General features: G+C 39.3%; 1 protein-coding gene across 1 annotated transcript in view; it reads right to left on the bottom strand.

Moving 5' to 3' along the window:
* Nucleotides 1–16,620, bottom strand: part of CNTNAP5 (contactin associated protein family member 5) — an 893,510-nt gene that overhangs the window by 308,224 nt on the left and 568,666 nt on the right. The window lies entirely within an intron of this gene.

Genomic DNA, 16,620 nt, shown 5'->3' with positions numbered 1-16,620 from the left:
GTATGGCTACAAAGAAGTGCCTGTTTTACTTTGGAAAAATGACTTTACTCTTGCTCCCCAGACCTAAGATAATTTCCATGACAAACATTTCCTGCTATTCTGGTACTCATGATTGTTTTAGGTAATTTTCTCACTACTGTGACAAATTACTGACCAAACAACTTAAAGGAGGAAGGACTGTGTCTGGCACATAGTTCAAGTGGATAGTGGCCATGATGTAGAAGACAAGGCAGCAGGCATACATGCAGAGATTAGATTACTAAAAGGCACTAGCCATTGCAGCTCCTAGATTGCTTTCTGAGGTAGAAGCCAGTGCTCTCCTCAGCAGAGGTCTAGATGAAAATGTCTTATTTTGAACATCTTAGGAAGCTAAACATAGCTTCACAGTAGTTGAAGAAGGGCTGGTGATGTGCTTTTATGTTTTAAGACAGAGATATGTTTTTTATAAAACATATCTTCAACTCCAGTTGCAAAACTAGATCGCTTCTATAGTTTATATGTTTAGGATAATTTTGCAAGGTGCATTCATTGCTTTTTAGACTCTACTCTGTGTGTGTGTGTGTGTGTGTGTGTGTGTGTGTGTGTGTGTATGTGTGTGTGTGTGCATGCGTGCACGCACACACAATGTATGTACTTGCACTTATCACACCGGAATATTCCATGCCTTAGTTAGGGTTTCTATTCCTGTGATAAAACACCTAGACCAAAAGCAACTTTGAGGGAAAAGGGTTTATTTCATTTTGAGCTTGTTGTAGTCTACCATACAGAGAAGTCAGGGAAGGACCTCAAGGTAGGATACCAGAATCAAGAACTGGTGCCTAGGCCATGAAAGAGTATGGCTTACTAGATTGCTCTTCCTGGCTTGTTCTGGCTGCTTTATTATACCATACAGTACCACCTGCCATTAGATAGTATTACCTATAATTCACTGTGCATTTCAATCATTATTCAAAAAAAGAGTCCTACAAGCTTGCCTACAGGCCAGTCTTTTGGAGACATTTTTAACAACTGATGTTCCATTCTCTGAGACGATTCTAGATTGTGTAAAGTTGACAAAATCTATCTAGCAGAGTATTCTGAGGTATGCATATTGATGTCAGGGAACAACCTCAGATGGCATGCTCATCATCCTCCTTGTTTTCTCCAGGGTCCCTTGTTTTTGTTCCACTGCATTTGCCATAGGCTCAGAGGCCTGTGTAAGTAAAGAGTAGCAGTTCTTTCTGGCTTTTATGTGGGTCCTTGGGTGTGAATTCAAGCCTTCATCATGAATTCACTTTTACCCATTAGACCACCTTTCCAGTCCCTGGTCCTGGTTTTATGTACAAGAATTCACCTCTGCAGCTCTGCTATTTTGTTTCTCTCCCTTTCATCTATGATCTCCAACATTTTCTTGCTTTTATTGCATGTGCTTGGTTTTCTGTTTGGTTTTAGCATCTTCTTTTTCCTCTTTATTTTTTTTAACTATTGTTTTCTTTGTTTTGGAGAGTGTGTGTTTACTTGCATGTTTAATTCTTTTTTAGCAATATGAGTTTAAATTATTGTTGAAACCTGTGTCAAATTAGGGAAAACATGGCTTACATTTCCAGCATTCATTTTTCTGCATAACTTTAATTTAGCATTTCCCAAAGGACAGGTGTCATGAGGCTGTGATTGCACAAAACTGAACTTGTTGTATATTAGGACATAGCACGAGTAATAGCCTTAAAGATACAAGAATTTTTTGACTTTTCCCGACAGAGGTGACTCATAACAGAAGGTAGAAGTTAGATAAGAAGTTTAGTGTAAAAAACAAACAAAAACAAAAAACAAAAAACAAGCCAGGCGTGGTGGCTCATGCCTGCCTGTAATGCCAGCACTTGGGAGACAGAGGCAGGCAGATCACTATGAGTTCAAGGTCAGCCTGGGCTACAAAGTGAGTCTAGGAACACCAGGGCTACACAGAGAAACTCTGTGTTGAAAAAAAAATCAAAGTAGAGGAACAAGTTTATTCTTTGGCTGAAATCCAGATATGTCTTTGTGCCACTGAGTAGCCTCATTTTTCCCAAAGGCCTGAAATGCCAGCTCCTGTTCAGAGGGGGCACTAGTGTACTAATGAAGGCCCATTAAGGGAAAACAAGCAGCTTTCAATTTGAGGCCAGCCTGTTCTACATAGTGAACTTCAGGCCACATAGTAAGACCCAAAGATAGATGATATTAGATAGATAGATAGATAGATAGATAATAGATAGATAGATAGATAGATAATAGATAATTGAAAGATAGATAGATAGATAGATAATAGATAGATAGATAGATAGATAATAGATAGATAGATACATAGATACATAGATAGATAGATAGATAGAATAGAACATCTGGCCTAGATGGAACTTAACACTCTAGTTCATCTTGTTCAATCACTTGGCCTTAGGACTGAGTTCAATTTAAAGCATACTAAGAACATAGAAATAATAAGTGTTCTTTTACTGAGCTACTTCACAGAATTACTGTTTCCAGTGAAGTCCCTGTAAGCTGAGCTGCAATGAGGTTCAGCTGGATCTGATTCCTTTTCTAAGTCCTTATCTAGGGTTGCTAAGATGACTGTGAAACCATTGGGAGGAAGGTAATACTCGACCCCGTCATAAAGGAGATACCAAGATCAAATTACAAGTGAATCACAGGCTTAGATATTAAAAAATGAAATGCGTGAGTGTTCTTGAGTAAAACAAGCATTGGTTTCTTTATAATCTATAAGAGCAAAAAAAACAAAAATCATAATTTAAATTCATAAATAGTAAAATAAAATGGTTAACCACATTTATCAAAAATGAATGAAAAAGAAGAAATTAGGCAGATATGTTAATGATAAAGATGAGACATCAAATAAGAAACAAAGAAAAATATTACAAAACATTAATATGAATTCTTAAGTTAGACAGAGAGCATAGAGGCAAGAAGTGACCTATAGGAGAATCATAGCACATTTTTCTGTAGAGAAACTGAGTTCCTAAAAGGAAATCAGATGGAAGCTGTTGGAAATGCTTAGAAGATGGCCATTAGTAGAGTGCTTAGAATATAGGCACAAGGACCTGAACTTGATTGCTAGAATCTATATAAGAAGTTGTGTGGAGCAATTTTTGACTCTAATCCAAGCTGAATTGCAGAACTCCAGGTTCAGTGAGAGATGCTACTTCAAAAAAATAAGGTGGAGAGTGACTTCATAAGATATCCAACATTGACCTCCATATGTCCATGTGATTGCATGTACAAGCACGCCATGAACAGAGAGACATACAATATTACTGAGAATTTGGGGCATCTCTTTCTGGTTATCAGACTATACCAGGGAAATTAAGATGCCCTCTTTCCTAATCTCCTCAGTAGAATAATTAAGAATAGACTTATTTAGAAGTTTGAAAAGAATTGCATCACAGTGTAAAAGAAATCGCCAATGCAGCAAAGGTGAAAATATCAGTAACTACTCAGAGGACTGGAATGTAGAAGATAAAGGAAAAAAGGCATTATGTTTGAGGTAAGGAGACATGGAAGTTAGCCACACAGTGGCAGGTGGCCACGTGGTAGGAAGGGGCACTTCAGAGAGAGAATGAGAGAACCTGGGTACCAGGGAAAACACTTATAGGCTCTGGCTAATATCCAGTAGAGAAAACCAGAAGAGAATAAAAAAGGAAAAATTTCTTAGACAGAACATAAAAAATTCCCACACCCAGATAAACCTCTTAGAAGTTCAGAGGAACTCCACTAGAAAGCAGCACTTTTAGAATAGAGAACATCACTTAAATAAAAACACAATTACACCTGTTCTCTCCTTAGAATAATAATCCTCTGTGCAAGCCATCTGCCCTCCCTCTAACCCCCCATCCCCTCATAGATCTCCCAAGGTCTGAAGTACACCCTCACTTCTCTCTCCACTTCCTCTCCTGTCTTGTTCTCACTCTTCAACCACTTCAGCTGTCTATTCTAATTCTCCTTCCAAGAAAGATTTAAACATCCTCCCTCGGATCATCCTTGTTACCTATCTTCTTTGGGTTTATGAATTGTAGTATGTTTATCTTGTGCTATATAGCTTATAAGTGAGTGCATACTATGTGTATCTCTCTGGCTCTATGTTACCTCATTCATTTCTAGTCCTATCTATTTGCCTGAAATTTTCATGATTTCTTTTTGTGTAAATGTACCACCATTTCATCATCCATTATTTGCTTGAAGGACATCTAGGGAGTTTCCAAATTCTACCTCTTATGGATAAATCTGCTAGGAACATCACTGATCAAGTGTCATTGTTGTATGGTAGAGCATCTTTTGGGCATGGTATAAGTGATTCTTGAGGTAGAGATATTCCCAGTTTTCTGCAAAAGTGCCACATGGCTTTCCAAAATGGTTATACAAGTTGACACTCAACACTAACAATGATGGAATGTCACCCTTTTTCTACATGCTTGCCTTCCAGCATGTGTTGTCACTTGTGTTTTTTATCTTATCTATTTAGATGGAACCTCAGCATTCTTTTGATTTGCATGTCCCTGATGAATTAGGACATTGAGGATTTTTTAAGTGCTTCTAGGCCATTCTAGGTTCCTCTGTTGAAATTCTTTATTTAGCTCTATACCCCATTTTTAGTTGAGTTATTTGGCTTGTTGATGTTTCATTTCTTAAGTTCTTCATATTTTTTGGATATTAGACCTTTGTTGTATGTAGGATTGGTGAAGACCTTTTCCTAATCTATGACTGCCATTTTCTTGTATTGACAATGGCCTTTGCCTTACAGAAGCTTTTCAGTTTCAAAGTCTCATTTATTAAGTATTGATCTTCGAGCTTGAACTGTTAATGGGTGCAGGCATCTCTCTGATAACTGGAGTCCTAAGAGAGAGTAGGCTTCTGGGAGGATATGGTGTTGACTGTAGCTGAGACTTCTAGTAGCAGGAGTTATGAAGAATGAAGATGAAAACCTCTAACTATAAAGGACTGCTAATGGAATGAAAGGATCACCAACCTACCCATAAAAACTTTGACCCAAAATTTACCCAACCTATAAGATATGCAGTGAAAAAGATGAAGCAGAGATTTAGGGAATATCCAAACAATTCCTGGCCCAACCTGAGACCCATGCCATGGGAAACAGCCAACACCTGACACTATTAACACTATTCTGCTTAGCTTGCAGAAGTTTGTCTAGCATAGATGTCTTCTAAGAGGCTCAATCCAGCAGTGAATTAAAACTGATGCTGAGACTCACACAAAAACATTGGACAAAGCATAGTAAGTCCTGTGGAAAAGTGTGGGGGGGGGAGGATAAAAGCACCTAGAGGTGACAGGATCTCCACAAGAAGACTCACAAAGGCAACTAACCATGGCCCAGTGGGGTGTGCGGAGACTGAAACATTAACCAAAGGCTATGCATATTCTCTACTTTGGCTCACAAAAAAGATGTAGCCAATGGGAAGTTCAGGCTTCATGTCCATCCCTTAGTAAGGGGAGTAGGGGCTCTCTCTGACATGGACACTGTTGCCTACTTTTTGGTCACTTGACCCTGGCTAGGCTGCCTCACCTGGCTACTGGGGAAGAGGATCAGCTCAGTGCTAAATTGAGTAGAGAAGGTGGGATGGGTTGGTGGTAGTGGGGGCTTCCCTTCTCTAAGGAACAGGGGAGCCAGTGAGTGGAGAAGAAGGAAGGAGAGAAGGACTGGAAGGTGAAGAGGGAGGGGACTATGATCAGGATATAAAGTGAGTAAATTAATTAATTTTTGAAAAATACCTGCATTCCTAAGGCTTAGTCCCATGGCCAGATGATCAGCCACTCCAACTGTATTAGCTCTTAAGAGAGGAGAAAATGGCATATATACAACAAGAATGAGATTCCATTCCACAAATATGCTTTGGATGTAGCAATGTTTGTGTCTATTAAAAGACAGCAATGAGTAAACTCAACATTGCTGTTGAAAGATAATAGCCAGGAGTTTCTACAAAGTGCTACACCTCTCAGCACAGAGCAGATTTGTAGCTTGACCAGACAGAGCAGAAGGATCTGTGTTCTCATATCAGAGGAAAATAGTCTGAGGACAGTTCTGGCAGATAATTTATTTTCTAAGGTATAATTTGAAACGTCCTTGTGATGTTCTCTCTCATTAGAGATAATGATAGTGTTCAGACAGCAAAATACTTTCATTTAGACCTCACCTTTTCAAGTACCAAGGTCAGCGCTATAGTTTTGCAACTTCGCCCTTTATATTTCTACTGTAAAACTATGGAAACAAATATGAAACCGTGTGTGTGTGTGTGTGTGTGTGTGTGTGTGTGTGTGTGTGTGTGTGTATGCACGCACATGCGCTTCTTTGTGTTTAAGTGTGCACGCACACATGGGCACATGTGTACACATTCAATGTGTGCATATAGTTGTCAGAGATTAACACCACGTGTTTTATTCCATTACTATGTGTAGTGCACACCCCCGTTTTTAATTTGATGTGCACATGCCATGGAGTGCACTTCAGGTCAGAATAAACCATGGTAGGGTTGGTTCTCTCCTTCCACCTTATGGTCCTGAGGATTTAACCACCTTTTCAGGCTGCATATCTTGTTTTTTGAGAAAAAAAAATGAAACTCACCAAATTTGTAAGACTGGGCTTCAGAGATCTACTTGTCTCTGCTTCCCAAGCATTGGGGTTACAAGTGTACCCAACTATGCCGGACTCCTAGTTGTGGGTGCTGTAAATCTGAAGTCAATTACTCATATTTGCATGGCAAGCCTTTTCTTCAGTGAACTGTCTCTTTTCCTTCTCAGTACATATTTTTAAGCATTAAAAATGATACAATACTTCTTAGCATGTCTATTGTTGTCTTTATATTGCTTTAAATGTACATACATCTGTGTAACAATAATTAATTTCAGAAGAGCCCATAAATTTGAAATAGAGCAAGTAAAGTATATTGGAATGTTTGGAGGAAGAAGAGGAACAAGATAAATGATATAATTATCATCTCAAAAATTAAAATAAATAATTCAAAAACTGGTTCAATCCTATGTCTCTTCTTCCTTGTAGTGTCCTGTGTGCTAGAATATTTACCAGATGATGTCAATATGCACTATCTGTAGACATAAACAAGATTAAGTTAATTCTAGTAACTAGGTAAATGTTTTTGAAAATTTTATTTAGCAGCCATTTTTAAATTAAGATTATCAAACCTCTAGTGGACTAGAGTTTTTAGAATTTGTCTTCACTTTGTTTCAACAAAGAAAATAAAAATAGTGTTAAAACTAATGAGAATCACAAAACTCAGATAATGACTGTCAGGGGACCACATTGGAGTAAGCAGTCTTTTGATATCTGAGTCCACAAACAGAGCTCAAAGGACATGGAAAATATCAGGTTGTGGTATTAGATGGAAAGGTGTCAGGAGGTGCTTCGACTCCAGGGCCCTGGTGCTGATGATACAGCCTTTACATTGCAGGAAGAAAGAATCATGCCAACACGGTGACTTCTGAAGAAATGGAATTTACCAAGACTGATATCTACTTCCAGCTTCACCTTTACTCAAGCCTTAGCTATACTTTACTGTGTACTTTGACATCAGCTATTAAAGGCAGTTTATAACAACAGTCACTATATACAAATCGATAACCTTATGTATGATTTGCCTGTGACATATCTAGATATCTTGGCATTCTAATGATCCAGTAAGTCATTCTATGAAACACACTGCAAGCAATCCTAACAATATGCTATGTCTAAAGTATGAACATGCAAATATAAAAAATAAAAATTCTTTTTGGTAGTCCAAATCTAAATGGAGTCCAGTCTATTGGGAGCATGAAAACAAACCCACCCTATGTTGATGATGGGCTGACATGAACGTCAGTGGGCATGACTTCAATTACAGCATTTCTGTCTAAATTAATTGGTGGCCCCCAAACTTACCAAAGTCCTATAAAGTCATAGTTCCCAAGGTTATGTCAGACTAAAAATACTGCTCTGAAAAGTACTTTACAAGAGATTCAAAATGGTACTGGAGGGAAGTCTTGGCCACTGAGAGCATATGTTGCTTTGAAGAGGCCCTGGGTTTGGCTCATAGCACTCACATGCATAGCTCACACTGACTCATAATTCCAGTGCCTCAGACCTGATACGCTCTTCTGCACTCTGGATACCCTTATACATATGGTACACATATAGACAAGTAGCCAAACAAACAGACACACAGACATACACACACTCACAAATAATTTTAAAAATCTTTAAAATTAAAAAAGAGATACCGTAAGTAAGAGAAGCACTATTTTTAAATGAACAAAAAATTACAGAATCACAGCAATGAGGGAGGAGAAGCATTCAGTAGAGGCTTGCTTGTCACCATGTTGCCTTGAAAGAATTAGGACTGAAGTTTGATTTCCAGAATTCACACTAAGCAAACAAGCAAGCAAACAGAAAATTTGGCCTTGCAATCCTAGGAACAAAGAAGACAATCCCTGGAGTTCTGTGATCTACCCATATGATGAGTTCCATGACACTGAGACATACTGATTCAAAATAAAATATCAAGTAAATGTGTAAGAAAACTTAAGTTTATCTTTTTTCCTGTGCACACATACATATGCATTTGTGCCCATACACAAAGGAAGGTGTAGAGACATGCACATACAAATAACACTGAGAAATGGTGACAGACACAAAAAGTGTTGTTTCTCTGTCCCAGGTGCTGAAAATATTGGTAACAGCATTCCTACAAAAAAGAAAGCCCAGCCGTGGCCAGATGATATTCTTATCTTTGTTTTCTCATCCTTTTTTCATCTTAACCTTTTTGTTTCCAAGTACTTTCATTTTCAGAGAAGCCGCCATAAAGCACTCTATTGATCAAGATCACATTCTTGATCACCCAGTGAACAGATCTGGGTCTGAGTAACCATTTAGCCATTTCATCCACCTCTATACATGACATTTGGAAACTGATAGCTCTGATGTGGCCTTCTCAGAGACAGACATGGCCATAAAAGGAACCAGAATATGTCACCCTAAAACAGGCCACATTAATGGCTTATAGTATTAAAGGACAATCAAATAAACCAAACAACATAAACAAGCAACAACAACAAGATTCAAAGGCTTGGGAGATAGCTCAGTGAGTAAAACGTTTGTTTTGCAAGCATAAGTAGCTGAGTCCCATGCCCTAATCCTACAAAAATAAGCTAGGAATGTGGCATTCACTTGGAATCTTAGGAGTGGAGAAGAAAAAATAAGAAAATCCTGGGGATCCCAGTATAGCTAGCCCTACTGCATCATTGAGAGCTCTTACTTCAAGACTCAAGGTGAAAAAGAGATGAAGAGTGACAGTGCAGATTATTCTCCAACATCCACAGACATTCATAAAAACATCCACAGACATTCATAAAAACATCCACAGACATTCATAAAATATATATGTGCACACACATGAAAGACCACATATAATGCTTATGCATATCGCATTTTAAAAGACACAAATAAGAACACACCCATAAATGCTATCTCTCTCTCTCTGATTGTCCCAGGTCAGGACACTCATTTGGAAAGCCACCGAACACCACTCTTGTCTCCACCTAAAGAACAAAACACTTTCTCCAAAGTTATTTCTGATCAGCTAAGATATGAAATCCAAGAAACCTATTTTTTTAAAAGAACCCTAATACCTTATTTTCTATTCAAATATTTGCTTCCTGTAATTCTACAAAAACAGTTCCTTGCTTTTTCCACCCTCTGAAATTGATATTCTCTTGTTGAAGTTACTACACATGCCAGAGTTCTGAGTTTCTCCTGCCCTCCCCTGCCATGCCTTTTTGCCATGTTGTATTGAGAGCATATGTTACCAAATCAGTTTGCTTTGCTTTGTCTTCTGGTTTCTATTTCTTCTGGGTTCTGTGCATGTGAGGGACTCAGGCATATTTCCCAAGCATGCTTCTTCCTCATTGTCAGGAACATAAGAGAAGCCACTGCGAGGAGGATGGAGAGATCCAGCAAGGGCAGTGTGACACTTTGAAAAACAGAGTCCAAAATTCCAGGTGGGGTGTTGCATGGTTGTCATCACAGTGTAAGGACACAAAAGTAGAAAGATTCTTGGGGCCAGTAGGCAGTCATCCTAGCCACATGATATGCTCACTCCAGGTTCCAGTGAGAAACCCTCTCTTGAAAAACTGTATGGTCTACTCCTTTAAAAAAGCACTAGTTTGATCTCTGACCTCCATACAGCCTCACTTTCATGTTTGCACACCTTCACACATATGTTCACCTCCCTACATGCAAACATAAATCTTTATAAAAGAGATCTGACTTTTATTTTTTATTACATATTTTAATTAATTTATTCACATTACATCTCAATTGTTAGCCCTTCCCCTGTTTCCTCCCATTCTTCCCTCCCTCCCACTTCCTGAGATCTGACTTTTATAAGTCCCAGCTATTTAGGAGGCTGAGGAAAGAGAATTGTTTAAGCTTGGCCATTACAAGCCTGGAAAACAGAAAGACCACTGCTTTATATATTGCCTACCATTAATGCCATAGTTTCTATTTTACACCTGACCCAGCTTAGGTATGTTGTATATAGGATCACCCACCCACTACACCTTTATGGAGTTTCAGTGTCACAAAGAAATACAGGCAAGAAGAGGGTCATCGTTTTCTGAGTACACAAAGAATTCAGCAGGAGACTGAAAAATCTCCATTTTAAACATTAGAAAGGCCAAAAATTGGAGCTAGGGATATGGCTTTGATAAGAACCCTTTCTACATAAGCATGAGAATCTGCATTAGAATCCTCTGCACCCATGTAAAATCTTCACATGCCTTTTTATTGTCTAGTGACACAACATGGTCAAGAGAGGAGATGGAAGGGTTTCAGGCCAGCAACCTAGGTACAAGCTTAGTGTCTGAAAGGTATAAAGTAGAAAATGATAGCCAGGACAACTAACATCATCTTCTAGCCACTGCCTGTGAGTATGTGCATAATTCCCCATACACAGCTGCACATATATCACACACACACAAACACACACACACTAAAACAAATATTAAAGATCAAAAATTAAAAGCAAATGAACATTAAGGTTAGAGATAAACAGTTCTTTTATCTTCATTCCTTCCACTAGCTGCTCCTAGTTTGGCCTGATTTTGCCTAAACTGGCCTGTATGTCAGCTCACCAGCACTCAATCGGAATAATGTAATTCCTAGAATCTTAGAGGGGATGGCATCTCTGTACTTCAGAACACTTTGTTGCTGAGAACAGCTCTATCATTACACAATGGTCCAAGCAACTTGGAAAGTATTCCTTGAGATGAAATGGCAGAGTTCACTCAGTTACTCTACAAGTTAGGTATTGTGATCAGCATTTAGTGAGGTCTCTGAGAAAGTAGCCATGACACTTTCATTACATGTGTCATAGAAAGAAATCCCACCCTGCTACCTCAAGTCTTCAGGGTTCATTCCAGATAAGACTCTAGCTTTCCTCTCTACACACAGTTTCTACCCAAGCCACTCGGTTAGAAGCACAACCACATTGTTTTACTCTCTGTTTCAAAGATGAAGTCTTGATACAGTAAGGACCTTAACAACAAAGGTAATGGGATATAGTATAAAACAAAAAACTAAGTTTTGGTGGCTCTTATTTTTAACTTGTTGGTTTGTTTAAGTGAGGGTCTTTTTAGGTAGCTCAAGCTATACTCAAAATCCTCCCAATTGAGCCTCATGACACCTGAGACTGAGGCCTATAATACAACACCTAGCTCAACTATGAAGTTTTGTATTAAAACCTAAGAATTTCTGGCTGTTTTCATGTGTGTATGTTAGTGTTGGCAGATTTGTTATGTGAAATTTTGCATGTATGTCAGTATATGGTTGTGTGAATGCATGTACCCATGTGTAGATATTTCGGTATGTTTATGAACATAATGAAGCCAGAGGTCAATCACAGCTTTCATTCCTCAGATATCCTCCATATTTCCGTATGGAGGTCTCTTATTCTCGTGGTCACCAATTCAGCCTGAACTGGCTGCCAGTGAGCATGAGAAACCATCCTGTTTCTGTTTCACAAGCACTGGGATTTCAAGGGCACAACAACACTTGGCACTTTCCAAAGGTTCTGAGCACCAAACATGAATCCACATGGTACAAAGCAATCATCTTATTCACTGAGTTATCTCTCTAGACCATTTATGAGTTTTATAAACCTGTTTTTACAAATCTTATTTTAAGTTTTAGTTGTTTTATAAGGAGATGATAAGGAATAAGTACTTTGTAAATGTTTGTATTCACTTCAGTGTTCAATAACATGCTACCCCTACCTTTTTAAATTTTTCTTCTCCATGTTTAAGTTTACTCAGCATGCACAGAGCAATATTACTTGAAAATATTCCTGGGCTGGAGACATGGCTCAGAGATTAAGAGTACTGTCTGTTCTTCCACAGGTCCTGAGTTCAATTCCCAGTAACAACATAGTGGCTCACAATCATCTATAATGAAATCTGACACCCTCTTCTGGCATGCAGGCACACACATGGGCAGAATACTGTATGTACAAATATTAAATAAACAAAACTTTAAAAAGAAAAAATATTCTATCATAGAATATAGATGGCTAGTGTCTATATACTTGCATCTGAAATTAATGCAGAGTAAGTGATCTCAGTAGTAGTGTCCTCTCTGAATATTAAGTTTCCTTTTACACCACATGCAGAAGCTGAGGTATGCTCCTACCAGTAACAATATTATCCTCTAGTAATTGTAAAAAGAGAAACTGGACTTTCTATTCTCATACAAATGGACATATAAACATATGCAATGTGATATGACATGCTGTGTAGTTATGAAATGTAGAGATCTTAGCAACTGACAAATAGAAAAGCTAGGTCTGGGCAAAGTTCTTGGTAGAGGGTTTGGAGCTGAGCTCGAAAATAAAGTAAGTGTTCTGGTTCACAAGCAATTGGAAACAACACAGGGTATTCTATTTTCTCTTCTTTCCCTTTGAGAAAATACCCTAACAAAAAGCAACTTAGAAAAGAAAGGAGTTTATTGTTATATAATTTCAAGTTACAGCCCAGATTAACAGAGAAGTCACAAGAGCAAGAGCTTGAAGCAGCTTACCACATACATAGCCAAGAGCAGAGAGGAACACATGCACACCTGTCACTTGCTTTCCTGCTGGTGTTCAGCTCTATTTCTACACTTTTAAATAGCCCAGGACTCCTTGCCTAGGAAATGTGCTACCAAGAATGGACTGTGTCTCCCACATTAATTAATTTAGCTAATCTCCCAAAGACACTCCCACAAGGAAACCCAAATTAGGTAACTCCTCATTAAAGCTCTGTTCCCTATGGGAAGTAGGGTATATCAAATTGACAACTAAGGATATCCACCACATAGAGGAAGGTCCCAAGGAAAGCATAATCTGTTAGGGTTACTAAGAGTGTGCCAGTATCTGAACAGAAATGGACCAGAGCACATGCTCCACTCTAAACAAAAGGTGTCAATATTTCCACCTGATATTCTCATTATATTCCCCCTCTGCTGACAGACTAGAGATTCTTTATTGCCTATGCAGAAGATGGACTGAAGTGAATGATAAAAGATGACCGAGTCTCTATAGAGCTGTAAGATAACTGTGAGATGTGAGATGTATCATTCTAAGACTGAAAACTTATTCTTCTTATTCAGTTGTCTTAGAATATACTTCATCCAGGAAAGGATGACATGGGGTTTTGATATTCCTTCTTTTTTTTTTTCCAAAAATAAAGCAAGGTGAAACAAAACAGACATATTCATGTACTAAATGCTGGTTGGCACCTCAGCCAACTTTCCCCGTAACACTTGCCTCTATTCGTTTGCTTAGGTACTCAGAGACTGAACAAGGAATGGCTGGCTACAAAGCCTATCTATTTATTTTCTCAAATGAGCTCTTGTAATATAAAATACTTTGCTGTCTAGCTTGTATGCACTGTATTTGAGAATCTGATATGATTCTCTGACGGCAAACTCCATGTTCTGTTCTCTAAATGCTGAAAATAAATAAAAATACAAAAATGAAGTTGTTCCATGCTCATAAGTTTCCTAATGGAACTCAACATGACAGAGGAAACAAGAACAATTCCTGAGAAGAACTAAGAGGGTATCCTATTTACACAGGAGTTGTCTGTGTCATCATTGTTAGCAAGTCTCCAGCCTTCTACACAGGAGCTAAAAATGTAGTTCAAATGGATCTATTTTGCATTTATATTCCATAATGAATTTGTCTTCCAGAGTGATTGGCAAATACCTAGTTTTAATCTACAAAGAAGACACTTTGCAGTGAAAAATGTATGTCATTCAGCTCTGCAGGCCCCATGATATTTGACACATGTGTTTAGCAAATGTGCCCCGTGCAAACTTTTAGAGGTGAAGGGAAGTTATACTATCAGGGTGTTTCAGTGGGCATTCCTATTTTATGTCCAGACTAAAGTCTAAAGTCTTTTAAAACATGGTTTAGTCCTTTATGAAAAATCAGGCTTTGAAAAACCCTGGTGTGTGTGTGTGTGTGTGTGTGTGTGTGTGTGTGTGTGTGTGTGTGTAGGCCAGAGGTCAACCTCAGGTATTGTTTTTCACATGCCCTCCTCTTTCTTTATTTTTACTTTCTATGTAAACAAAAGTTCTAGTCTTGATTATCAAAGCGGGCCAGGCTACCCAGAAGGAGCAGGGCCCAGGTATACACCTGGAGGTCTCCATCTCCTAAGTGCTAACATTATAAGTACATGCTACTAAGAACAGGTTTTTCTTTAACCCATCAATTCTGACATCTGAACTCAGATCCTGGTGTTTACAAAGCAAGCACTTTATCTCCTCAGCCACAAGCTGCTTATTAGTCCACTACTCCAGTAACTCTAACTTTTCAAGCAGTATACCCTCTGTGATGGAGATAAGTTACTATGAAGCTGATGAACCTGAAACTTGAGGATGCCCTCATTACTTGAATAAGTCTGGGCAATAAAATACCCTATGTCAGGGGCACCAAGATGGTGTCAACCAGTATGTAACATATCTTATCCACACCACGGAGACCAGGGACTTGAATGAAGCTACAGACTGCTGGATCTTGAGAAGTGTAGCTGAGTGGGGTCCCAAACTCCACAGACAACTGGTGGCCTGGCTCCAGGACAAGCAACAGTCTAGAGGTCCTGAACCCACTCCCCAGATGCTAAAATGGAACCCACATGTGAGCTGCAGCCAGCCTATAATGCACAAACTCGCTGTGTTGGGAGGTAGTACTCTGGAGCCCCTGGCCTGAGGATTCTCACTGAATAGGGTGAAATTCCCCTTGGATCCCTCCACCCACCCCATGCCAAACTGTAGAGGTCCTCCAGGTCATGTGGAAACACAGGCGGCGGGGCCCACCAAAAACAGGTAGAGTGGGCGTGCAGATTGCGGAGCTATCCTGGGCCCAATCTAGAGCCAGTCACAATGGACTGAGCCTGCAAACAGCAGTTGGAAACAAGCTTGGACTGCTCCCACAGGCCCAGCAGGATCTCCCAGGAGAGGTTGGCCACCCCTGTGGTGTCTAATCTCTGACCTAAAGATTACTACAGCTTTAAGGATCTGTGAGCTGTCTGGCTACAGGTTCACAGAAAGTGCAGGCACCTTGGAGTCTGCCAGCAGTCTGAAAAGGTCCTGTCTCTGGGACGCTGATATTGACCCAGCACTCTCCAACAGATAGAACCTAACTGCATCAGCTCCCCCAGACCCAGCAAGATCCGCCATGCTCTCGGGAGAGGCTGGAAGCCTCTGCAGTGTTTAGAGGCAGAACTAAAAGACAGCAACAGCCCAAAAGATAAGATCCAGCTGAGGTCTTGACTATAAAGTGACAGGAAGGACAGTTAACTGGGACCAAACTACCCGACCAGAGTGCCTGTGTGCTGACCTTGTTCTAGGTCCCAAAACAGCTGATCTGAATTACAGCATTAAGAGGAAAGGATCCAGACAGAAACCTACTTTGGCTGACTTAGTCTGGAGCCAAAGATGCAGAGCAAAATCTCCAGGAGTGGAATCCAGATCACCTGCCTGTTCTAGAGAAATACTCCCTGATCCCCACAGGCAAGGACACCTGACCTATAATCATTCACCAACTATCCACTTTCAACCAGTGAAGGTCAACAGAATCTACCTCCCAACATCAGGGACACCAAAATGACAGGAGGACAGCTAAAGAATGAAAAAAAAAAAGCCCAAAGAGTTTGGCATCTCCAGATCCCAGCAATCCCAATGAAAGCAACCTGGAGATCCCAAAAACAATAGAAATACAAGAAAATGACCTCAAGCCCTTAGTAAGAAAGATGATAATAGAAGAAACAAATAAATCTGTAAACAACTGGAGGAGGATGCAAATAAAAGGGTTAAAGATATAAAACAGTCATATAATGAGGCACTGGAAGAATTTAAGAAAAATACAAACAACCAGATGAAGGAAATCATGAAAACAGTTAAAGATCTGAAGACAAAAATGGAAGCTATGATAAAGGAACACACAGAAGAAAACCATGATCGAGAGGCTTCAGAGAAGAAAGTAATCATATTAAAGGTGACCTTATCTAACCGAATCTAAGAAATAGAGGAATGAACATCAGGACTTGAAGATACAA

The sequence above is a fragment of the Acomys minous genome, assembly GCF_964271855.1.
Source record: "Acomys minous genome assembly, chromosome: 1".
NCBI lineage: Eukaryota > Metazoa > Chordata > Mammalia > Rodentia > Muridae > Acomys > Acomys minous.
Note: the sequence above shows the minus strand (reverse complement) of the source record. Positions and strands in the feature narration are given on the sequence as shown.